Raw genomic sequence first — 25,341 nt, forward strand, 5'->3', positions numbered from 1 at the left:
AACTACCTGTAAAATTTAGAAAAAGTATGCAAGGAGGACCAGGTAGCCGCCTTACAAATCTGATCTATAGAGGCCTCGTTCTTAAAGGCTCAAGAGGAAGCCACCGCTCTAGTAGAATGAGCCATAATCCTCTGAAGAGGTTTATGTCCTGCTGTCTCATAAGCTAAGCGGATAACACTCCTTAACCAAAAAGATAAGGAAGTCAGAGACCTTCTGACCCTTACGCTTCCCGGAATAAACAAGCAGTTTGTCTAAAATCCTTAGTAGACTGAATCTAGAACTTTAAGGCGCGAACCACATTCAAATTATGAAGCAAACGTTCCTTCGAAGAAAAAGGATTGGGACACAAGGAAGGAACCACAATCTCTTGATTGATGTTGCGGTTTGACACGATCTTAGGAAGAAAGCCTAACTTAGTACGTAGGACAGTCTTATCAGAATGAAACACCAGATAAGGAGGCTCACATTGCAAGGCAGCAATCTCAGATACTCCGCACACAGAAGCAATAGCCAGTAGAAAAAGAGCCTTCCAGGACAACAATTTAATGTCAACTTCATGCATAGGCTCAAACGGAGCCTGTTGCAAAACCTTAAAGGGACACCGAACCCAAAAATGTTTCTTTCGTGGTTCAGATAAAGCATGCAATGTTAAGCAACTTTCTAATTTAATCAGATTATCAATTTCTTTGTGCTCTTGCTATCTTTATTTGAAAAAGGCAAAGCTATTTTTTGATTCAGACTCTGGACAGCACTTGTTTATTGGTCGGTTAAATTTATCCACCAATCAGCAAGGACAACCCAGGTTGTTCACAAAAAATGGGCCGGCATCAAAACTTACATTCTTGCTTTTCAAATAAAGATGCCAAGAGAATAAAGAAAATTTAATAGGAGTAAATTAGAAAGTTGCTTAAAACTGCATGCTCTCTCTGAATCATGAAAGAAAAAAAATTGAGTTCAGTGTCTCTTAAAGAACAAGATTTAGCGAAAGAAAAAGTGACAGTATATTAGCACTCTTGCAATTCTCAATTAAGCATATATAGGATAGCAAGGAGGGTCACCTTGATAACGGTTGAAGATAAAATATAACTTTTAATGTAATTAAATTAATATATACATATCAATGTATAGTGTAACTATATACAGGTGAGTGTGTATGTTAAAACTTAGATTAAAATAGAAAACAGGGAACAAATATCCACCAATACTATAACCAATCTCAATAATTAAGCTACACACAGTTCTAATACAAACTCACAATTGCTCAACTCTGCAGAAAAAAATTGTTATCTATAAAGGGGATTGACCCCATCAACAAATTTAACTGAATAGTGCAGCAAGGAGCAGGATTAAGTACCGGTCTGTGTGGAAGCTAATAAGCCCGTTATACAGCTAAACCAGAAGGCAATAATAACAGCTATAACAGTGGATAAAGTTCCCTAAACACGCCTGATGCGCATTTCGCCGTTCACACGGCTTTCTCAAAGGCTAACCCGATCAGGGTTTATCTCCTACCATTTAAGTAAAGTATGAGCCAATCGGAGTGGAGTGTGGTTACACACCCACTTGTCCAACCTATCAGAAGGATCGGTCCTCATTGGATGGCGACCGTCATGTGATCACAACGTCATTCCGCCAAGAAAAAACATACCCTTTGCAATCAAGAAAATACAATTTTTACTGTTATGGTGAAGTCATTCTCAGTTGCTGAGATAATAAGTTGTAATCAGATATTACACTCTCAAATACATTGCATTAAATAAAGGAAAAATCTTCTTAATAGTGTGGCCGTTACTGGGGATATATGTTAAAAACTAAAATGATATGATAGCGATTGGCAATGTGTTATAAAGACCTCCTTCTAATTGTATAAGTTCATGCGGACATCTCAATTGGAATTAATAGTTAATACTACTAGGGATACAAACTAATCATAGAATGATCTTTTTATCTATGATAACTCTACCGTATTGACCCGATTCCAAAAAGTGGAAATAGTTTTTGAAATTCAGTCTCCCCCGATATATAAACAAAGGATAATTTCATTATCTTACTGAGAACAATATTTTGTTAATATAGGCAATATATGACCTAATAATATATTTAAATTTGAGGCTATGTTTTACAGTAAATCACCGGGGAATATATTATACTGTTAGACTCTAATCAGCTATGTCAAATTCATAATACTCCCTTTAACTGTATAAGTTTGTGCTGATGGATTATGTCTATTTACTCACCAGAATATGAATTGTAAACTGCAACATAGTGTATTTTTGACAGATGGTTTTAATTAGAGAAACAACATAACTTCAAACTTCAAACTAAGGAGATTTTCTGAGGGGAAAAGGGGCCGGAATTTGTGGTGTATTATCACTGATATTTCAATTGGAACGAATAGTTAAATACTCCTATTGATTTAAACCAATCATAGAAGTCTTATGAGTGGGTATGTTTATTTTATTCTGATAAGTCTCCAAATCGTACTGAAAAATTTAATAAAAACAGAATTTATGTTTACCTGATAAATTACTTTCTCCAACGGTGTGTCCGGTCCACGGCGTCATCCTTACTTGTGGGATATTCTCCTCCCCAACAGGAAATGGCAAAGAGCCCAGCAAAGCTGGTCACATGATCCCTCCTAGGCTCCGCCTTCCCCAGTCATTCGACCGACGTAAAGGAGGAATATTTGCATAGGAGAAATCATATGATACCGTGGTGACTGTAGTTAGAGAAAATAAATCATCAGACCTGATTAAAAAACCAGGGCGGGCCGTGGACCGGACACACCGTTGGAGAAAGTAATTTATCAGGTAAACATAAATTCTGTTTTCTCCAACATAGGTGTGTCCGGTCCACGGCGTCATCCTTACTTGTGGGAACCAATACCAAAGCTTTAGGACACGGATGATGGGAGGGAGCAAATCAGGTCACCTAGATGGAAGGCACCACGGCTTGCAAAACCTCTCCCCCAAAAATAGCCTCAGAAGAAGCAAAAGTATCAAATTTGTAAAATTTGGTAAAAGTGTGCAGTGAAGACCAAGTCGCTGCCTTACATATCTGATCAACAGAAGCCTCGTTCTTGAAGGCCCATGTGGAAGCCACGGCCCTAGTGGAATGAGCTGTGATTCTTTCAGGAGGCTGCCGTCCGGCAGTCTCATAAGCCAATCTGATGATGCTTTTAAGCCAAAAAGAGAGAGAGGTAGAAGTTGCTTTTTGACCTCTCCTTTTACCAGAATAAACAACAAACAAGGAAGATGTTTGTCTGAAATCCTTTGTAGCCTCTAAATAGAATTTTAGAGCACGAACTACATCCAAATTGTGCAACAAACGTTCCTTCTTTGAAACTGGATTCGGACACAAAGAAGGCACGACTATCTCCTGGTTAATATTTTTGTTAGAAACAACTTTCGGAAGAAAACCAGGTTTAGTACGCAAAACCACCTTATCTGCATGGAACACCAGATAAGGAGGAGAACACTGCAGAGCAGATAACTCTGAAACTCTTCTAGCAGAAGAAATTGCAACCAAAAACAAAACTTTCCAAGATAATAACTTGATATCAACGGAATGTAGGGGTTCAAACGGAACCCCCTGAAGAACTGAAAGAACTAAATTGAGACCCCAAGGAGGAGTCAAAGGTTTGTAAACAGGCTTGATTCTAACCAGAGCCTGAACAAAAGCTTGAACATCTGGCACAGCCGCCAGCTTTTTGTGAAGTAAAAGAGATAAAGCAGAAATCTGTCCCTTCAAAGAACTTGCAGATAATCCTTTCTCCAAACCTTCTTGAAGAAAGGATAGAATCTTAGGAATTTTTATCTTGTTCCATGGGAATCCTTTAGATTCACACCAACAGATATATTTTTTCCATATTTTATGGTAGATTTTTCTAGTTACAGGCTTTCTGGCCTGAACAAGAGTATCAATGACAGAATCTGAGAACCCTCGCTTTGATAAGATCAAGCGTTCAATCTCCAAGCAGTCAGTTGGAGTGAGGCCAGATTCGGATGTTCGAACGGACCTTGAACAAGAAGGTCCTGTCTCAAAGGTAGCTTCCATGGTGGAGCCGATGACATATTCACCAGATCTGCATACCAAGTCCTGCGTGGCCACGCAGGAGCTATCAAGATCACCTATACCCTCTCCTGTTTGATCCTGGCTACCAGCCTGGGAATGAGAGGAAACGGTGGGAACACATAAGCTAGGTTGAAGCTCCAAGGTGCTACTAGTGCATCCACTAGAGTCGCCTTGGGATCCCTGGATCTGGACCCGTAGCAAGGAACCTTGAAGTTCTGACGAGACGCCATCAGATCCATGTCTGGAATGCCCCACAATTGAATTATTTGGGCAAAGATTTCCGGATGGAGCTCCCACTCCCCCGGATGAAATGTCTGACGACTCAGAAAATCCGCTTCCCAATTTTCCACTCCTGGGATGTGGATTGCAGACAAGTGGCAGGAGTGAGTCTCCGCCCATTGAATTATTTTGGTCACTTCTTCCATCGCCAGGGAACTCCTTGTTCCCCCCTGATGGTTGATATACGCAACAGTCGTCATGTTGTCTGATTGAAACCGTATGAATTTGGCCTTTGCTAGCTGAGGGCAAGCCTTGAGAGCATTGAATATCGCTCTCAGTTCCAGAATATTTATCGGGAGAAGAAAACTCTAAGCCATCTCCGTGGAGATGTTGCCTGTGCAACGGCAAAGAGAATGACTGGGGAAGGCGGAGCCTAGGAGGGATCATGTGACCAGCTTTGCTGGGCTCTTTGCCATTTCCTGTTGGGGAGGAGAATATCCCACAAGTAAGGATGACGCCGTGGACCGGACACACCTATGTTGGAAAAATTAAAGTTTAAATCTAAACACATTGATAAGTTACATGCGAAAATATGGCTCTAACATTAATATGGATCTCAAATATTTACAAGCAAATTCACAACCCTCTAGATTGACTGGTTGATACCACAATGCAAATTAGCCAATCGTTGACGTGTTGAAGGACGAATGACATTTAGACTAGAACCTGGTTACTGAACCGGACCGGGTAAGTTTATAACATATGGTATTAATACCTTGATCCATAATGACATGGTTTCTAAATAATGATGGCAATGTTTTTATGTGCTATATAGCTCCTCCCCTCACATGTCATATCCAGTCATTCGACCGAAACAAGACAAGAAAGGAGAAACTATAAGGTGCAGTGGTGATTTGAGTTATAATTTTAAAATTTAGAACCTGCCTTAAAAAAAAAGACAGGGCGGGCCGTGGACTGAACACACTACAAGAGAAATAAATTTATCAAGTAAGCATAAATTATGTTTTCTCTTATTAAGTGTGTTCAGTCCACGGGTCATCCATTACTTATGGGATACCAATACCAAAGCTAAGTACACGGATGATGGGAGGGACAAGGCAGGAACATTAAACAGAAGGAACTACTGCCTGTAGAACCTTTCTCCCAAAACCAGCCTCCGAAGAAGCGAAAGTGTCAAATTTGTAAAATTTGGAAAAAGTATGAAGTGAAGACCAAGTTGCAGCCTTGCAAATCTGTTCAACAGAGGCCTCATTCTTAAAGGCCCAGGTGGAAGCCACAGCTCTAGTGGAATGAGCTGTAATTCTTTCAGGAGGCTGCTGTCCAGCAGTCTCATAGGCTAAACGTATTATGCTACGAAGCCAAAAAGAGAGAGAGGTAGCCGAAGCCTTTTGACCTCTCCTCTGTCCAGAGTAAACGACAAACAGAGAAGAAGTTTGTCTAAAATCTTTAGTTGCCTGTAAGTAGAACTTCAGAGCACGGACCACGTCTAGATTATGCAAAAGACGTTCCTTCTTTGAAGGATTAGGACATAATGATGGAACAACAATCTCTTGATTGATATTCCTGTTAGAAACAACCTTAGGTAAAAACCCAGGTTTAGTACGCAGAACTACCTTATCTGAATGAAAGATCAGATAAGGAGAATCACAATGTAAGGCAGATAACTCAGATACTCGTCGAGCCGAGGAAATAGCCATCAAAAACAAAACTTTCCAAGATAAAAGCTTAATATCAATGGAATGAAGGGGTTCAAACGGAACACCCTGAAGAACTTTAAGAACCAAGTTTAAGCTCCACGGAGGAGCAACAGCTTTAAACACAGGCTTAATTCTAGCCAAAGCCTGACAAAAGGCCTGGACGTCTGGATGCTCCGCCAGACGTTTGTGTAAAAGAATAGACAGAGCTGAAATCTGTCCCTTTAGCGAACTAGCGGATAAACCCTTTTCTAAACCCTCTTGTAGAAAAGCTAATATCCTAGGAATCCTAACCTTACTCCATGAGTAACTCTTGGATTCGCACCAATATAAATATTTACGCCATATCTTATGGTAAATTTTTCTTGTCACAGGTTTCCGAGCCTGTATTAATGTATCAATAACCGAATCCGAAAACCCACGCTTTGATAGAATCAAGCGTTCAATTTCCAGGCAGTCAGCCTCAGAGAAATTAGGTTTGGATGGTTGAAAGGACCCTGAATTAGAAGGTCCTGCCTCAGAGAAAGAGACCATGGTGGACAGGACGACGTGGCCACGCAGGCGCTATCAGAATTACCGATGCCCTCTCCTGTTTGATCCTGGCAATCAGCCGAGGTAGCAACGGAAATGGTGGAAACACATAAGCTATGTTGAAAACCCAAGGGGCTGCTAATGTATCTACCAACACCGCTCCCGGGTCCCTGGACCTGGATCCGTAACAAGGAAGCTTCGCGTTCTGGCGAGATGCCATGAGATCCAGATCCGGTTTGCCCCAATGACGAATCAGTTGAGCAAATACCTCCGGGTGAAGTTCCCACTCTCTCGGATGAAAAGTCTGGCGACTTAGGAAATTCGCCTCCCAGTTCTCTACGCCTGGGATGTGAATCGCTCACAGGTGGCAAGAGTGAGACTCTGCCCAGCGAATTATCTTCGAGACTTCCAACATCGCTAGGGAACTCCTGGTTCCCCCTTGATGATTGATGTAAGCCACAGTCGTGATATTGTCCGACTGAAATCTGATGAACCTCAGCTTTGCTAACTGAGGCCAAGCCAGAAGAGCATTGAATATTGCTCTTAATTCTAGAATGTTTATTGGGAGGAGTTTCTCCTCCTGAGTCCACGATCCCTGAGCCTTCAGGGAATTCCAGACTGCTCACCAGCCTAGAAGGCTGGCATCCGTTGTTACAATCGTCCAATCTGGCTTGCGAAAGGTCATTCCTTTGGACAGATGAACCGGTGACAACCACCAGAGAAGCGAATCTCTGGTCTCCTGGTCCAGATTTAGCAAAGGGGACAGATCTGAGTAATCCCCGTTCCATTGACTGAGCATGCATAGTTGCAGCGGTCTGAGATGCAGGCGCGCAAATGGCACTATGTCCATTGCCGCTACCATTAAGCCGATTACCTCCATGCACTGAGCTACCGATGGGCTTGGAATGGAATGAAGGACACGGCAAGCATTGAGAATCTTTGATAACCTGGACTCCGTCAGGTAAATCTTCATCTCTACAGAATCTATAAGAGTCCCTAGAAAAGGAACCCTTGTGAGTGGTAACAGAGAACTCTTTTCCACGTTCACTTTCCACCCATGCGACCTCAGAAATGCTAGAACTATCTCTGTATGAGACTTTGCATTCTGAAAACTTGACGCTTGTATCAGAATGTCGTCTAGGTACGGAGCCACCGCTATGCCTCGTGGTCTTAGTACCGCCAGAAGTGAACCCAGAACCTTCGTAAAAATTCTCGGGGCCGTGGCTAACCCGAAGGGAAGAGCCACAAACTGGTAATGCCTGTCTAGAAAGGCAAACCTCAGGTACCGATAATGATCTTTGTGAATCGGTATATGAAGGTAAGCATCCTTTAAGTCCACCGTGGTCATATATTGACCCTCTTGGGTCATGGGTAGGATGGTTCGAATGGTTTCCATCTTGAACGATGGTACCCTTAGGAATTTGTTTAAGATCTTTAAGTCTAAGATTGGTCTGAAGGTTCCCTCTTTTTTGGGAACCACAAATAGATTTGAGTAAAATCCTTGTCCCTGTTCCGATCGCGGAACTGAGTGGATCACCACCATGATTAAGAGGTCTTGTACACATTGTAGAAATGCCTCTCTCTTTACTAGGTTTGTCGATAACCTCGAAAGATGGAACCTCCCTTGTGGAGGAGAGGATTTGAAATCCAGAAGGTATCCCTGAGATATAATCTTTAACGTCCAGGGATCCTGCACATCTCTTGCCCAAGCCTGGGCAAAGAGAGAAAGTCTGCCCCCCACTAAATCCGTCTCTGGATAGGGGGCCCTGACTTCATGCTGTCTTAGGGGCGGGAGTAGGCTTTCTGGCCTGCTTGCCCTTGTTCCATGACTGGTTGCCTTTCCAACCTTGTCTGTAACGAGCAGTAGTTCCTTCCTGTTTTGGAGCGGAGGAAGTCGATGCTGCTCCTGCCTTGAAGTTACGAAAGGCACGAAAATTAGACTGTTTGGCCTTTGGTTTGGCCCTGTCCTGAGGAAGGGTGTGGCCCTTACCTCCCGTAATGTCAGCAATAATTTCCTTCAAGCCGGGCCCGAATAAGGTCTGCCCTTTGAAAGGAATGTTAAGTAGCTTAGACTTGGAAGTTACATCCGCTGACCAGGATTTAAGCCAGAGCGCTCTGCGCGCCTGTATGGCGAATCCGGAATTTTTAGCCGTAAGTTTGGTTAGATGTACTACGGCATCTGAAACAAACGCATTAGCTTGCTTAAGGGTTCTAACTTTGCTCAAGGCCTCATCCAACAGCTCTGTGCAAATCGCCTCTTCCAGAGACTCAAACCAGAATGCCGCTGCAGCCGTGACAGGCGCAATGCATGCAAGAGGCTGCAATATAAAACCCTGTTGAACAAACATTTTCTTAAGATAACCCTCTAATTTTTTATCCATTGGATCTGAGAAAGCACAGCTATCCTCCACCGGGATAGTGGTACGCTTGGCTAACGTAGAAAAAGCTCCCTCCACCTTAGGGACCGTCTGCCATAAGTCTCGTGTGGTGGTGTCTATAGGGAACATTTTTCTAAATATCAGGGGAGGGGAAAAAGGCACACCGGGTCTATCCCACTCCTTACTGATAATTTCTGTAAGTCTTTTTGGTATAGGAAAAACGTCAGTACACACCGGTACCGCATAGTATCTATCCAACCTACACAATTTCTCTGGAATTGCCACCGTGTCGCAATCATTCAGAGCCGCTAATACCTCCCCTAGTAACACACGGAGGTTCTCAAGCTTAAATTTAAAATTTGAAATTTCTGAATCCGGTCTCCCCAAATCAGAACCGTCACCAACAGAATGAAGCTCACCGTCCTAATGTTCTGCAAATTGTGACGTAGTATCAGAAATGGCTCTCGTGTCATCAGCGCGCTCTGTCCTTAAACCAGAGCTATCGCGTTTGCCCCTTAGTTCGGGCATATTATATAATACTTCTCTCATAACATTAGCCATATCATGTAAAGTGATTTGTAAGGGCCTAGATTACTAGGTGTCTCAATCCTACGCATCTCCCGAGCGGGAGACGCAGGTACTGACACGTGAGGAGAGTTAGGCGGCATAACTTCCTCCTCGTTGTCTGGTGATAGCTTCTTTATCGGTACAGATTGACTTTTATTCAAAGCAATATCAATACAATTGGTACACATCGTTCTATTGGGCTCCACATTGGCTTTTGAACATGATGAACAAACAGTTTCCTCTGAATCAGACATGTTTAAAACAGACTTAGCAATGAAACTAACAAGCTTGGAAATCATTTTCAATAAGTTTTACAAGCAATATAGAAAACGCTGCAGTGCTTCAAAAATAGATATAATTAAACAATTCTTAACAAGAAGTGTACTATTAGCAGAGGATTGCACCCATTAGCAAAAGGATGATTAACCCCTCGATACCCAAAACAGATAAAACAGATATCAATTAAGATTTAACGCTTTTAATCACAGTCAGCACACTGTCACAGATCTGCTGTGACTGATTACCTCCCTCACAAATGAAATTTGCAGACCCCTGAGCTCTCTAGAGACGTCCTGGATCAAGGAGGAAGAAGCAGAAAGACTGCAATATTTTAACTGCGCAACAAGGCGCTAAAACAAGGGCCCTCCCACTCCAATCACAACAGTGGGAGCCCTGATATAACGGTTTCCATGCAGAAATATATGTTAGCCATGTGGAAAAAATCATGCCCAAAGCGATTTATCACCAAAGTACCTCACAAAAAAACAAATAACATGCCAGTAAACGTTTTATTAAAAAACAACATTTTTCAATGTCATGCAAAGCTATCACTAAGCCTGCTACCAGTCGCTACCACTGCAGAGAAGGCTTAAGTATTATTTCAGTGTTAACAGTATTTTCTCAGTCAAATTCTAGTCCCTAGAATATAACTCGACTGCGCATACATTTATCAGCCTGATACCAGTTGCTACTACTGCATTTAAGGCTGTACTTACATCATACGGTAACAGCAGTATTTTCTTAGTCAATTCCATTCCCAGAAAATAAAGTACCGCACATACCTCATTTGCGGAGGACCCCGCATGCTATTCCCAGTCTGAAGTTACCCCACTCCTCAGAATGTCGAGAACAGCCAGTGGATCTTAGTTACGCCTGCTAAGATCATAGATAAAAAACGCAGGCAGTTTCTTCTTCCAAATACTGCCTGAGATAGAAAAACAGCACACTCCGGTGCCATTTAAAATAAACTTTTGATTGAAGAATAGTTAATAGTTAAGTAAAAACTCCAGCTCCTCTCGCGACCTCCTTTGTGGAGGGTTGCAAGAGAATGACTGGATATGACATGTGAGGGGAGGAGCTATATAGCAGCTCTGCTTGGGTGATCCTCTTGCAACTTCCTGTTGGGAAGGAGAATATATCCCATAAGTAATGGATGACCCGTGGACTGAACACACTTAACAAGAGAAACAGACTTTATAACACATTGCCAATCGCTATCATATCATTTTAGTTTTTAACATATATCCCCAGTAACGGCCACACTATTAAGAAGATTTTCCTTTATTTAATGCAATGTATTTGAGAGTGTAATATCTGATTACAACTTATTATATCAGCAACTGAGAATGACTTCACCATAACAGTAAAAATTGTATTTTCTTGATCTCAAAGGATATGTTTTTTCTTGGCAGAATGACGTTGCGATCACATGACGGTCGCCATCCAATGAGATCCTTCTGATAGGTTGGACAAGTTGGTGCGTAACCACACTCCACTCCGATTGGCTCATACTTTACTTAAATGCTAGGAGATAAACCCTGATCGGGTTAGCCTTTGAGAAAGCCGTGTGAATGGCGAAATGCGCATCAGGCGTGTTTAGGGAACTTTATCCACTGTTATAGCTGTTATTATTGCCTTCTGGTTTAGCCGCATAACGGGCTTATTAGCTTCCACACAGACCGGTACTTACTCCTGCTCCTTGCTGCACTATTCAGTTAAATTTGTTGATGGGGTCAATCCCCTTTATAGATAACAATTTTCTGCAGAGTTGAGCAATTGTGAGTTTGTATTGGAACTGTGTGGAGCTTAATTATTGAGATTGGTTATAAGTATTGGTGGATATCTGTTCCCTGTTTTCTATTTTAATCTAAGTTTTAACATACACACTCACCTGTATATAGTTACACTATACATTGATATGTATATATTAATTTAATTACATTAAAAGTTATATTTTATATTCAACCCTTATCAAGGTGACGCTCCTTGCTATCCTATATATGCTTAATTGAGAATTGCAAGAGTGCTAATATACTGTCACTTTTTCTTTCGCTACAATTTCTATGTACTTCCAGACAGTTAGCACCCCCCCCTCTTTCATATATGATTTATTAAATTGTTTAATGTTTAGATCTGCGTGTCAGATCAACGAGATTGCAGACTAACATACTGATAAAATCATTAGGGGTCTCTTCTTTATTAGTGAACATCCCATCTCCCTCTATAGTTCACTCACAGAAAGACTCTCCCTGCATCTCCAGACTAACTTCAATGCTCTCACTGGGAGGCTGACAAAACTACTTAAAACTTCAGTTCCATATTGAAGGGAAGATACCCCTCCTAAGGAACTACTCCGAAATCTTCTGACACTTCTCTGCCGTCCTGTGACGAAAGGCAAAGAATGACTGGGGGATGGGGGAGAGGTATGTAAGCCTTTGGCTGGGGTGTCTGCCTCCTCCTAGTGGCCAGGTTCAGTATTTCCCAACAGTAATGAATGATGCCGTGAACTCTCAGATTAAAAAGGAAAGCAAACTGTGCGTCTCTCAATTATGTTTAAAAATAAATTGTAATACATTCATATAAAAAAAAAAAAAAAATCCAAATCAGTCCCACTATAAGTTGTTTTAAGGGTCTATCGTATGCCCTTAGAGCAGTTTTTCCCACACCCAGTTGCATTTGTCTTAGGATTTGTTTGATTTCTCTACACTCAGCAGTAGCTATACCATAAGACATTGGCCAGTGTAAGATCCAGAGAAAGAGGCCATATACCCAACTCCCCTTCTTTGAAGCAGCTAAATGGTTAAAATATGTATTTAACTCTGTAGATAGATGTAGCTGTATTAACCCATTAAAAGTTTGTAGGAGAAATGATGCACTGTGCAGGGGGCGAATGCAGGAGACAAGGCAAAGAGAAGGTAGCGTGAGCACGCGGATTTTCTCTAGTTTGAGTTAGAACTTACTTGCTCTGCTTTTGTAATGGAAGAGACAGCAGAGGACTAGTGGGGAGGACGAAGAGTAGGATAAGATTGTACAAACTTGTGAATTTTCTTGTAGCATATGAAAGGTAATTATGTTTAATTCAATGGTGGTGCCCTAGTTTAATTGCCCTACACAGCATATTCTTCCTCTATTTAGCATTGCCTATATTCATATTGAATATATTTGGGAGGCTTAAATTAAGTTTTTGGGAACTCAGCTGGTTATAATTCTGTCATGAGGTTATTTATAAGTAATAATTTTATAAAATATAATAAAGGGCAACACTCCTCACTTATGAATACCACACGAGATGGCCCTAAACTCTTTGGTACTGCTACAACTAAGCATTAGATTCGGGTGACTGCCCCAAGAAGCCATCTTCAGCTCAACTAATTTTCCAATGGACTGTACAGGACATTTTTCATAGACGGCTTGAAAATAAATTATTTCTAGAATTATTTTACGATAGCCATAATGAGATTTGATAGCACTCTTACCAATAAGGCCAATATGGACTTAATCAATAAAGAATAGAAAAAATCTTCTTGGTCAAATATAAATTTAATTTATAAACTAACTTCTTACCCTGGCTTTGATTGTGCAGTAATCTACGTACATATTTTGTTCAATGAACCATTAACAAACGGCACTTCTGATAACCAATAGCTTTGACCTTGATCGTTAAATAGGTTGGTTTGGTATGAATTGTGCAGTGCTAGTTTGATTTATAATCACAAGGTGTTTAAAATCCCTGAGTGTGTGGAGATGACCTCCAGATCAAAGCTTTCAAAAGCAGGTCAATTTATAAAAATATGATTCATGGGTATCCTGTGATCACTGCAGCAAATACTCAGCCTACATTAGCAGACAGAGCTGGGGGAGGGGGTGAAACCACTTTATTTCTCTGTAATAACTCATCCGACGGTCTCTCAAGTTAACGGTCATAAAGGGAAATTACTATTTCATTTCTATTCCAGTAGTTTTATTGCCATTCTTAGCATTAAAGGCACACTGAACTCAAATGTTTTCTTTTGTGATTCAGATAGAGCATGACATTTTAAGCAACTTTCTAATTTACTCCTATTATCAAATTCTCTTCATTCTCTTGGTATCTTTATTTGAAATGCAAGAATGTAAGTTTAGGTGCCGGCCCATTTTTAATGAACAACCTGGGTTGTTCTTGCTGATTGGTGGATTAATTCATCCACCACTAAAAAAGTGCTGTCCAGAGGACAAAAAAAAAAAAAAAAAAAAAAAGCCGATGCCTTTTTCAAATAAAGATAGCAAGAGAATGAAGAAAACTTGATAATAGGAGCAAAACAGAATTTATGCTTACCTGATAAATTTCTCTCTTGTGATGTATAGAGTCCACGGATTCATCCATACTTGTGGGATATTCTCCTTCCCAACAGGAAGTGGCAGAGAGCACCCACAGCAGAGCTGTCTATATAGCTCCTCCCTTAGCTCCACCCCCCAGTCATTCGACCGAAGGCTAGGAAGAAAAAGGAGGAACTAAAGGGTGCAGTGGTGACTGAAGTTTTTAAATAAAAATATACTACCTGTCTTAAATAGACAGGGCGGGCCGTGGACTCGATACATCACAAGAGAAAGAAATTTATCAGGTAAGCATAAATTCTGTTTTCTGTTGTAAGATGTATCGAGTTCACGGATTAATCCATACTTGTGGGATACCAATACCAAAGCTTTAGGACACGAATGAAGGGAGGGACAAGACAGGTACCTTAAACAGAAGGCACCACTGCTTGTAGAAACTCTCTCACAAAAATAGCCTCCGAAGAAGCAAAAGTATCGAATTTGGAAAATTTGGAAAAAGTATGAAGCGATGACCAAGTCGCCGAATTACAAATCTGTCCAACAGAGTCCTCATTTTTAAAAGCCCATGTGGAAGTCACTGCTCTAGTAGAATGAGTAGTAATTCTTTCAGGAGGCTGCTGGCCAGCAGTCTCATAAGCCATACGGATGATGCTTTTCAGCCAAAATGAAAGGTAGCCGCAGCCTTTTGACCTCTCCGCTTACCAGAATAGACAACAAACAATGAAGATGCTTGACGGAAATCTTTGGTTGCTTGTAAGTAGAACTTTAAAGCACGAACCACATCAAGATTGTGCAACAGATGTTCCTTCTTTGAAGAAGGATTAGGACACAGCGAAGGAACAACAATTTCCTGATTGATATTCCTATTAGAAACAACCTTAGGAAGGAATCCAGGTTTGGTATGTAAAACCACCTTATCTGCATGGAAAACAAGATAAGGTGAGTCACGCTGTAAAGCAGATAACTCAAACTCTGAGCCGAAGAGATAGCTACTAAAAACAAAACTTTCCAAGATAGAAGCTTAATATCTATGGAATGCATAGGTTCAAACGGAACCCCTTGAAGAACTTTAAGAACCAAGTTTAGGCTCCATGGCGGAGCAACAGGTTTAAATACAGGCTTGATCCTGACCAAGGCCTGACTAAATGCTTGAACGTCTGGAACATCTGCCATACGTTTGTGTAAAAGGACAGAGCAGATATTTGTCCCTTTAAGGAACTAGCTGATAATACTTTCTCCAATCCTTCTTGGAGAAAGGACAAAATTCTAGGAATCCTAATCTTACTCCATGAGTAACCCTTGGATTCACACCAACAAAGATATTTGCGCCAAATCTTATGATAGATTTTCCTGGTAACAGGCTTTCTAGCCTGAATCAGGGTATCAATGACCGACTCAGAGAAACCACGCTTTGATAGAATCAGGCGTTCAATCTCCAAGCAGTCAGACGCAGAGAAATTAGATTTGGATGCAAACGGACCTTGGATTAGAAGGTCCTGCCTCACTGGCAGAGTCCACGGTGGAACAGATGACATGTCCACCAAGTCTGCATACCAAGTCCTGCGTGGCCACGCAGGCGCTATCAGAATCACCGAAACTCTCTCCTGCTTGATTCTGACAACAAGACGTGGGAGGAGAGGAAACGGTGGAAATACATAAGCCAGATTGAAGGACCAGGGCACTGCTAGAGCATCTATCAGTACCTCCTGGGGATCCAGGGACCTGGACCCGTTACAATGAAGTTAGGCGTTCTGTCGGGACGCCATCAGATCCAATTCTGGTGTGCCCCATAGCTGAGTCAGCTGGGCAAATACCTCCGGATGGAGCTCCCACTCCCCCGGATGAAAAGTCGAACGACTTAGGAAATCCGCCTCCCAGTTCTCTACCCCTAGGATATGGATTGCCGAGAGATGGCAAGAGTGATCCTCCGCCCATCGGATTATTTTGGTTACCTCCATCGCTAGAGAACTCAGTGTTCCTCCTTGATGATTGATATAGGCTACAGTCATGATGTTGTCCGACTGAAAACTCATGAATATGGCCACAGCTAGCTGAGGCCACGCCTGAAGCGCATTGAATATCGCTCTGAGTTCTAGAATGTTTATCGGGAGGAGAGATTCCTCCCGAGACCATAAGCCCTGTGCTTTCAGGGATTTCCAGACTGCACCCCAGCCTAGCAGGCTGGCATCTGTCGTTACTATGAGCCACTCTGGCCTACGGAAACACATTCCCTGAGACAGGGGGTCCTGAGACAACCACCAGAGAAGAGAATATCTGGTCTCTTGGTCCAGATGCAGTTGAGGAGATAAATCTGCATAATCCCCATTCCACTGTTTGAGCATGCATAGTTGCAGTAGTCTGAGGTGTAGGGGGGGCAAAAGGAACTATGTCCATTGCCGCTACCATGAGTCTGATTACCTCCATACACTGAGCCACTGATGGCCGAGGAATGGAATGAAGAGCTCGGCAAGTGATTAAAAGTTTTGATTTTCTGACCTCCGTCAGAAATATTTTCATTTCTACCGAGTCTATCAGAGTCCCTAGGAAGGAAACTCTTGTGAGAGGGACAAGAGAACTCTTATGTTCACCTTCCACCCGTGAGCTCTCAGAAAAGCCAACACTATGTCCGTGTGAGACTTGGCTAGCTGTAAAGTCGACGCCCGAATTAAGATGTCGTCTAGATAAGGCGCCACTGCTATACCCCGCGGTCTTAGAACCGCCAAAAGGGACCCTAGCACCTTTGTGAAAATTCTGGGAGCCGTGGCCAACCCGAAGGGAAGGGCTACAAACTGGTAATGCCTGTCCAGAAGGCGAATCTGAGGAATTGATGATGATCTCTGTGAATAGGGATGTGTAGATACGCATCCTTTAAATCCACGGTAGTCATATATTGACCCTCCTGGATCAGAGGAAGAATAGTCCGAGTAGTCTCCATCCTGAAAGATGGTACTCTGAGGAATTTGTTTAGAATTTTGAGATCCAAGATTGGTCTGAAAGTTCCCTCTTTTTTGGGAACCACAAACAGGTTGGAGTAAAAACCTAGCCCTTGTTCCGCTCTTGGAACTGGGCGGATCACTCCCATGGTATGTAGGTCTTCTACACAGCGTAAGAACGCCTCTCTCCTTGTCTGGTTTGCAGACAATTGAGAAATGTGAAATATGCCCCTGGGGGAGTCTGAAGTCCAGAAGATTTCCTTGGGACACAATTTCTAAAGCCCAGGAATCGTGAACATCTCTTGCCCAAGCCTGAGCAAATAGAGAGAGAGTCTGCCCCCTACTAGATCTGGTCCCGGATTGGGGGCTACCTCTTCATGCTGTCTTAGAGGCAGCAGCAGGCTTCTTGGCCTGTTTACCTTTGTTCCAAGCCTGGTTAGGTCTCCAGACTGATTTGGATTGGACAGAATTCCCCTCTTGCTTTGCTGCAGGGGAAGCTGAAGCGGGACCACCCTTGAAGTTCCGAAAGGAACGAAAATTATTTTGTTTGGTCCTCATCTTATTTGTTTTATCCTGAGGGAGGGCATGGCCTTTCCCTCCAGTGATGTCTGAAATAATTTCTTTCAGTGCAGGCCCGAATAGGGTTTTTCCTTTGAAAGGGATGTTCAACAAATTAGATTTTGATGACACATCAGCAGACCAGGACTTAAGCCATAACGCCCTGCGTGCTAAAATGGCAAAACCTGAATTCTTTGCCGCTAATTTAGCCATTTGGAAAGCAGCATCTGTAATGAAAGAATTAGCCAACTTAAGGGCCTTAATTCTATCCTCTAATGTAGTCTCCACCTGAAGAGCCTCATCTAGAGCCTCATACCAGAAAGCAGCTGCAGTAGTTACAGGAACAATGCATGCAATAGGTTGGAGAAGAAAACCTTGATGAACAAAAAATTTCTTTAGGAGACCCTCTAATTTTTTATCCATCGGATCTATGAAAGCACAACTGTCTTCGATAGGTATAGTTTTACGCTTAGCAAGAGTAGAAATGCTCCCTCCACCTTAGTGCCACGAGTCCTGTATGGTGTCAGATATGGGAAACATTTTCTTAAAAACAGGAGGGGGAGCGAACGGAATACCTGGTCTATCCCACTCCTTAGTAACAATAGTCACAATCCTCTTAGGGACTGGAAAAACATCAGTGTAAACAGGAACCTTTAAGTATCTGTCCATTTTACACAATTTCTCTGGGACCACTATAGGGTCACAATCGTCTAGAGTAGCTAATACCTCCTTGAGCAATAAGCGGAGGTGTTCAAGCTTAAATTTAAAGGCAGTCATATCAGAATCTGTCTGAGGGAGCGTCTTTCCTGAATCAGAAATCTCTCCCTCCGATAACAAATCCCTTACCCCTACTTCAGAACATTGTGAAGGTATATCAGATACGGCTACTAAAGCGTCAGGCGGCTCAGCATTTGTTCTTAACCCAGAGCTGTCACGCTTTCCTTGTAAACCAGGCAGTTTAGAGAAAACCTCTGTGAGGGTTTTATTCATAACTGTGGCCATGTCTTGTAAAGTAAATGAATTAGACACACTAGAGGTACTTGGCGTCACTTGTGCGGGCGTTACTGGTTGTGACACTTGGGGAGAGCTAGATGCTAAACCCTCATTTCCTTCTAACTGAGAATCATCTATTGCAATATTTTTAAGTGCTAAAATATGCTCTTTATAATTTATAGACATATCAGTGCAAGTGGGACACATTCTAAGACAGGGTTCCACAATGGCTTCTAAACACATAGAACAAGGATTCTCCTTGGTGTCAAACATGTTAAACAGGCTAGTAATGTAACAAGCAAGCTTGGAAAACACTTTAATCAAAGAAAATAACACTTTAAACAAAAACGGTACTGTGCCTTTAAGAGAAAAAAAGCTGCAAAAACTCTGCAAAACAGTGTAAAATGAAATTTTTACAGTAGCATCATAAAGCCTTAGTAACTTTGCACCACTATGCAAATAAACCATTAACCCCTTAATGTAAAAACCGGATTGAAAAAACGTCAAAACCGGTAAAATAACGTTCAGCAACTTGCCACAGCTCTGCTGTGGCGCCTACCTGCCCTTTAGGAACGATTTGTGGGGGGGGGGAAACCTCTTTACAGCCCTCAAATACAGCAGGAATCTCTGAGAAGTAGCTGGATGCTTCTGAGGTAAATAAACTATGCAACTGAAAATAGGCCCCTCCCACCTCACTCGATGTTATGGGGCCTAAAAAACACCACAGAGTGTTTCTTAAACTAGCCATGTGGGTTAATAACCCTTAATCAAGCCACAAAGACCCCTTAAAGTCCCTCAAAAAAACATTTTATTTGTAATTAAACTAAAACGTTTTTTCCTATTAGTGTCACCAGTAACTATGAGCCCTTTATGCAAGCTTGGATTCCTCTTTTACTGAATACAGCTTACCTTTCCCTTATGGGGATATTGCCAGCCTTTTCTAGAAATAACAGTCTGTCTAGAAAAAAAATAGACTGAACATACCTTAATGCAGTTTAGCCTGCAAACTGTTCCCCCAACTGAAGTTTTCCTGTACTCTTCAGCCCTTGTGAGAACAGCAGTGGATCTTAGTTACAAAGTGCTAAGATCATCATCCTCCTTGCAGAAATCTTCATCCCTTTTCTGCCAGAGTGTAAATAGTACACACCGGTACCATTTAAAATAAACTTTTGCTTGAGAAAATAAAAAACTAACATTTTTGTCACCACACTCACTTTGCCCTTCCTAGCAGTTAAGCAGGCAGAGAGAATGACTGGGGGGTGGAGCTAAGGGAGGAGCTATATAGACAGCTCTGCTGTGGGGGCTCTCTCTGCCACTTCCTGTTGGGAAGGAGAATATCCCACAAGTATGGATGAATCCGTGGACTCTATACATCTTACAAGAGAAATTAGAAAATTGCTTTAAATTGCATTTTCTATCACTCACGAAACAAAAATTTGGGTTCAGTGTCTAACATTAGCAGCTCATTTTGTTGCACTTGCCTTCCTTGCACCTCAATTAGGTGTGTTTTCCTCTATTGTCCCAACAAAAGTATATTTTTCTCAGTATTCTATTTGAACATTAAAGGGCCATAATAGTTGGAAAATAACATGCCCGTAACTATAGGATTTTCAACCCTACACTACTTTAGGTTTAATACCCACTAAGAGGTTAAAATACAAAGTAGAATTGCTGCTTGATCCAACCAGCAGCACTAGTTGCACTTTTGAGTCTGTTTGGGACCAGCAGTGCTCCATGTGCCTTGAACAGCACTTCTACTGTGTGTTTAACCCCTTTGCAGGGTTAAACATACAGTAGTGTAGGGTTAAGTCTTAATTACATGCTCTAACAAATTAGTGTAATTAAGACCATTATAGCCCTTTAAAGGGATAATTAAATGCAATAATGACAAGACTAATTCATTAGAGCATGTAATTTGTGCATTACTGACCCTAGATAACTGCACGTTTAACCCCAGGCAGTTGCATGGCCCCACCAATTAACATCTGCTCCCGTTTGGTAGAAGTCATGCAGTGCCTGAACCTAGGTGTTAAACCATCATGCAGGTATTACAAAAAAAAAAAATAGACCAAGTTACATATGGTCTTATTAAAAAAATATTTTGATAATGTAATTCTGTAAATGTTATCACAGTAACTAGCCCTTGGCATTCCTTTATTTGTTAAAAGTAAAAATGTTTTATTTATAAGGCAAGCTGGAAGCCTCAACAAGTTTGTTTTTCCCCAGTATTTGTAACTAAACTAATCCCAATACCAAGATACATCTTGGGAACCGAACAGACGATAATTCTGTTACACAACCAGTCTAGGCAGACAAAACATTCTAACATCAGAAGTCTTTCTGTAAAGCTTTATTAATCCCATGGAATGTGAACCTTTAATCCTAACATGCTAGAATTCTAATGTTTTAGTTATAAACCAAAAAGTTTTATTTATTTTAAGGTTCTCAAATCACACTACACAGTCTGAAATTCAGAGCACGTTGAGATTAAAATAAATTTAGAATGTAATCTAATTAAAACTTAAAAAAAACTGAATTAAAAAAGGGACATTGAAGTCAGTGAAAATTAAAATGTATATTTCTCGAAAACCAGGTTTTGGTATCCTTTGCATGACCATACTGAAGTAGGGTCAGGTGCATATGCGAGTCTTGGAGAGACACTCTGGAGGCTATCTGTAGGTATCCTGTCATGGAAAGAAGCCAAGTTTCAAAAAAGGATAAGAAGAGGATAAACTAAATTTGATAGCCATGAATATTTTTTTTGCACACAAAAAAGTAAAGAAACTAATTGACTTCCTAAGAGAAACCCACAATTTATGTTTCAGAAAGAATAAGCAATTTTAAATAAAATAATTTACTTCTATCATCAAATATTCTTTGTTCTCTTGGAATCATTTGTTGACAGACAGGGTGGTAAACTCAGAAGCGTGCACGTATATGGTACGCTGACACCAGTTTTGCAAGAGTGTTGTCATTAGCAAGAGCACTAGATGTCAGCACTATTTCCTGCCATGTGGTGTTCCAGACACCTATCTACCTCAACAAAAAAACACCATGGGAATTAAGCAAATTTGATAATGGAAGTAAATTGGAAACTTTTAAAATTGTTGCTCTGTCTGAATCACAAAATGGAAATGTGTTTCATATCCCTGAAAGCTATGCGAAACCTTCCTGTAATGAAGCAATAGATGCAGGTTGTGGTGCTCACTAGGACACTGATAACTGGGGGGGGGGGGGAGATAAACTAAAATTTATTTTTCAGTTCCTCAACCCATGGGACACTTGTCCGAAGCAAATCTCACCTATTTTCAAAATAAGCCAGAACATTTACCACCTGCAGCCCAAGTAATCAGAGCTTGTCCAGTTCAAATCTTGTTTACACAGAAAACAAATGAAGTGCAATTACTAAAGAGACACCCTGTGGCTGTGAAACATTTAGATGTAATGTATCAGTTTTTGTAAGTGGTTTGACATTTTGGCCCCAGAATGGGGTAGATACAGGTATAAATCCCCAAATCGGGAATTTCAAAATTTTAATTATTTAAAAAAAAAAAAGATCAAAAACTACAATCTTCTCTGCCTAGGTCCGTGTTCTAAAAAAGTAAATAGTGTATATTTATTTAATACAACAAATATCACCTTTCTGATTACAGTGCTGTGCTTCCTGATAGTACTAAGTCTACAGAAGTATTAAACCATATAAAGCTACCTTAAAGCTACATGTATAAGCTGTATTATGACATGTAAATATTGTCTAATTGACATAGGATATTGTGGTTTACACTTGGTCCTGTCCCCTTCCTCTCCAAACTGTCCCCTTTTTACAGACTAAAATATTTGAAAATCCTAACCTTTTCCAGTCCCGAGCAGTTTTGATAACATGAATTATGACTTACCAGATAATGTCCTTTCCTTCGATACAGGGAGAGTCCACAGCTGCATTCATTACTTGTGGGAATACAGAACCTGGCCACCAAGAGGAGACAAAGACACTCCAGCCAAAGGCTTAAATACCCCCCCCCCCCCCACTTCCCTCAACCCCCAGTCATCCTGCCGAGGGAACAAGGAACAGTAGGAGAAATATCAGGGTGAAAAAAGTGCCAGAAGAAAACAACTTAAATCTAGGGCCGCCCACCAGAGAGCACAGGCGGGAAAGAAAGGAAATGATCTGGTAAGTCATAATTTATGTTTTCCTTCTAAATACAGGGAAAATCCACAGCTGCATTCATTATTTGTGGGAAATTATACCCAAGCTACAGGGGACACTGAATGCTAACGGGAGGGTACAAATAAGAGGCAGCCCAACTTGAGGGCACCACAGCCTTCAAGAAAACAAACTCCCGAAGGCTTTCTTGATAGAAGCAAAAAAGAAGAATAAGAATGTTAGGAGGACCAAGCAGCCGCCCAACAATCAGAAACATAGGATCTCATGACAGAGACCCAAAAGTATGTCATTGCACTCAAACTGAGCCATAAACCGCTGAGGTTGCTAGTGTCCCGCTGTCTTATAGAACCAGCAAAAAACACCCCTCCACCAACAAGGAGGAAGTCAATCAGCTCCCAAAACCTTGCACTCCCCAGATATGAGTAACAAAGGAAAAAACTGTATTCTAATGAAGTCTGACCGAGCCTCAAGGTAAGATTCCCCCCAAAAAATGAAGAACCTCTTCCCATTTGGACAAGGAATACAAACAAAAAAAAAAACTTAGGGAGAAAAAAAAACTGGAATAGAGCCTTATTAGAAGGTAGACCACAAGAAGGATTATTGCAACAAACAGAAACTATAACACGTAGAAAAACAATCTACAGACAAAAACATAATTTATGTAAGAACTTACCTGATAAATTCATTTCTTTCATATTAGCAAGAGTCCATGAGCTAGTGACGTATGGGATATACATTCCTACCAGGAGGGGCAAAGTTTCCCAAACCTCAAAATGCCTACAAATACACCCCTCACCACACCCACAAATCAGTTTAACGAATAGCCAAGAAGTGGGGTGATAAGAAAAAAGTGCGAAAGCATAAAAAATAAGGAATTGGAATAATTGTGCTTTATACAAAAAAATCATAACCACCACAAAAAGGGTGGGCCTCATGGACTCTTGCTAATATGAAAGAAATGAATTTATCAGGTAAGTTCTTACATAAAACAGAATTTATGTTTACCTGATAAATTTCTTTCTCCAACGGTGTGTCCGGTCCACGGCGTCATCCTTACTTGTGGGATATTCTCTTCCCCAACAGGAAATGGCAAAGAGCCCAGCAAAGCTGGTCACATGATCCCTCCTATGCTCCGCCTACCCCAGTCATTCGACCGACGTTAAGGAGGAATATTTGCATAGGAGAAACCATATGGTACCGTGGTGACTGTAGTTAAAGAAAATAAAATATCAGACCTGATTAAAAAAACCAGGGCGGGCCGTGGACCGGACACACCGTTGGAGAAAGAAATTTATCAGGTAAACATAAATTCTGTTTTCTCCAACATAGGTGTGTCCGGTCCACGGCGTCATCCTTACTTGTGGGAACCAATACCAAAGCTTTAGGACACTGATGAAGGGAGGGAGCAAATCAGGTCACCTAAATGGAAGGCACCACGGCTTGCAAAACCTTTCTCCCAAAAATAGCCTCAGAAGAAGCAAAAGTATCAAACTTGTAAAATTTGGTAAAAGTGTGCAGTGAAGACCAAGTCGCTGCCCTACATATCTGATCAACAGAAGCCTCGTTCTTGAAGGCCCATGTGGAAGCCACAGCCCTAGTGGAATGAGCTGTGATTCTTTCGGGAGGCTGCCGTCCGGCAGTCTCGTAAGCCAATCTGATGATGCTTTTAATCCAAAAAGAGAGAGAGGTAGAAGTTGCTTTTTGACCTCTCCTTTTACCTGAATAAACAACAAACAAGGAAGATGTTTGTCTAAAATCCTTTGTAGCATCTAAATAGAATTTTAGAGCGCGAACAACATCCAAATTGTGCAACAAACGTTCCTTCTTTGAAACTGGTTTTGGACACAGAGAAGGTACGATAATCTCCTGGTTAATGTTTTTGTTAGAAACAACTTTTGGAAGAAAACCAGGTTTAGTACGTAAAACCACCTTATCTGCATGGAACACCAGATAAGGAGGAGAACACTGCAGAGCAGATAATTCTGAGACTCTTCTAGCAGAAGAAATCGCAACTAAAAACAAAACTTTCCAAGATAATAACTTAATATCAACGGAATGTAAGGGTTCAAATGGAACCCCCTGAAGAACTGAAAGAACTAAATTGAGACTCCAAGGAGGAGTCAAAGGTTTGTAAACAGGCTTGATTCTAACCAGAGCCTGAACAAAGGCTTGAACATCTGGCACAGCTGCCAGCTTTTTGTGAAGTAATACCGACAAGGCAGAAATCTGTCCCTTCAGGGAACTTGCAGATAATCCTTTTTCCAATCCTTCTTGAAGGAAGGATAGAATCCTAGGAATCTTAACCTTGTCCCAAGGGAATCCTTTAGATTCACACCAACAGATATATTTTTTCCAAATTTTGTGGTAAATCTTTCTAGTCACAGGCTTTCTGGCCTGAACAAGAGTATCGATAACAGAATCTGAGAATCCTCGCTTCGATAAAATCAAGCGTTCAATCTCCAAGCAGTCAGCTGGAGTGAAACCAGATTCGGATGTTCGAACGGACCCTGAACAAGAAGGTCTCGTCTCAAAGGTAGCTTCCAAGGTGGAGCCGATGACATATTCACCAGATCTGCATACCAAGTCCTGCGTGGCCACGCAGGAGCTATCAAGAG

This window comes from Bombina bombina, chromosome 8 (assembly GCF_027579735.1).
Source record: "Bombina bombina isolate aBomBom1 chromosome 8, aBomBom1.pri, whole genome shotgun sequence".
In the NCBI taxonomy this organism is placed as follows: Eukaryota; Metazoa; Chordata; class Amphibia; order Anura; family Bombinatoridae; genus Bombina; species Bombina bombina.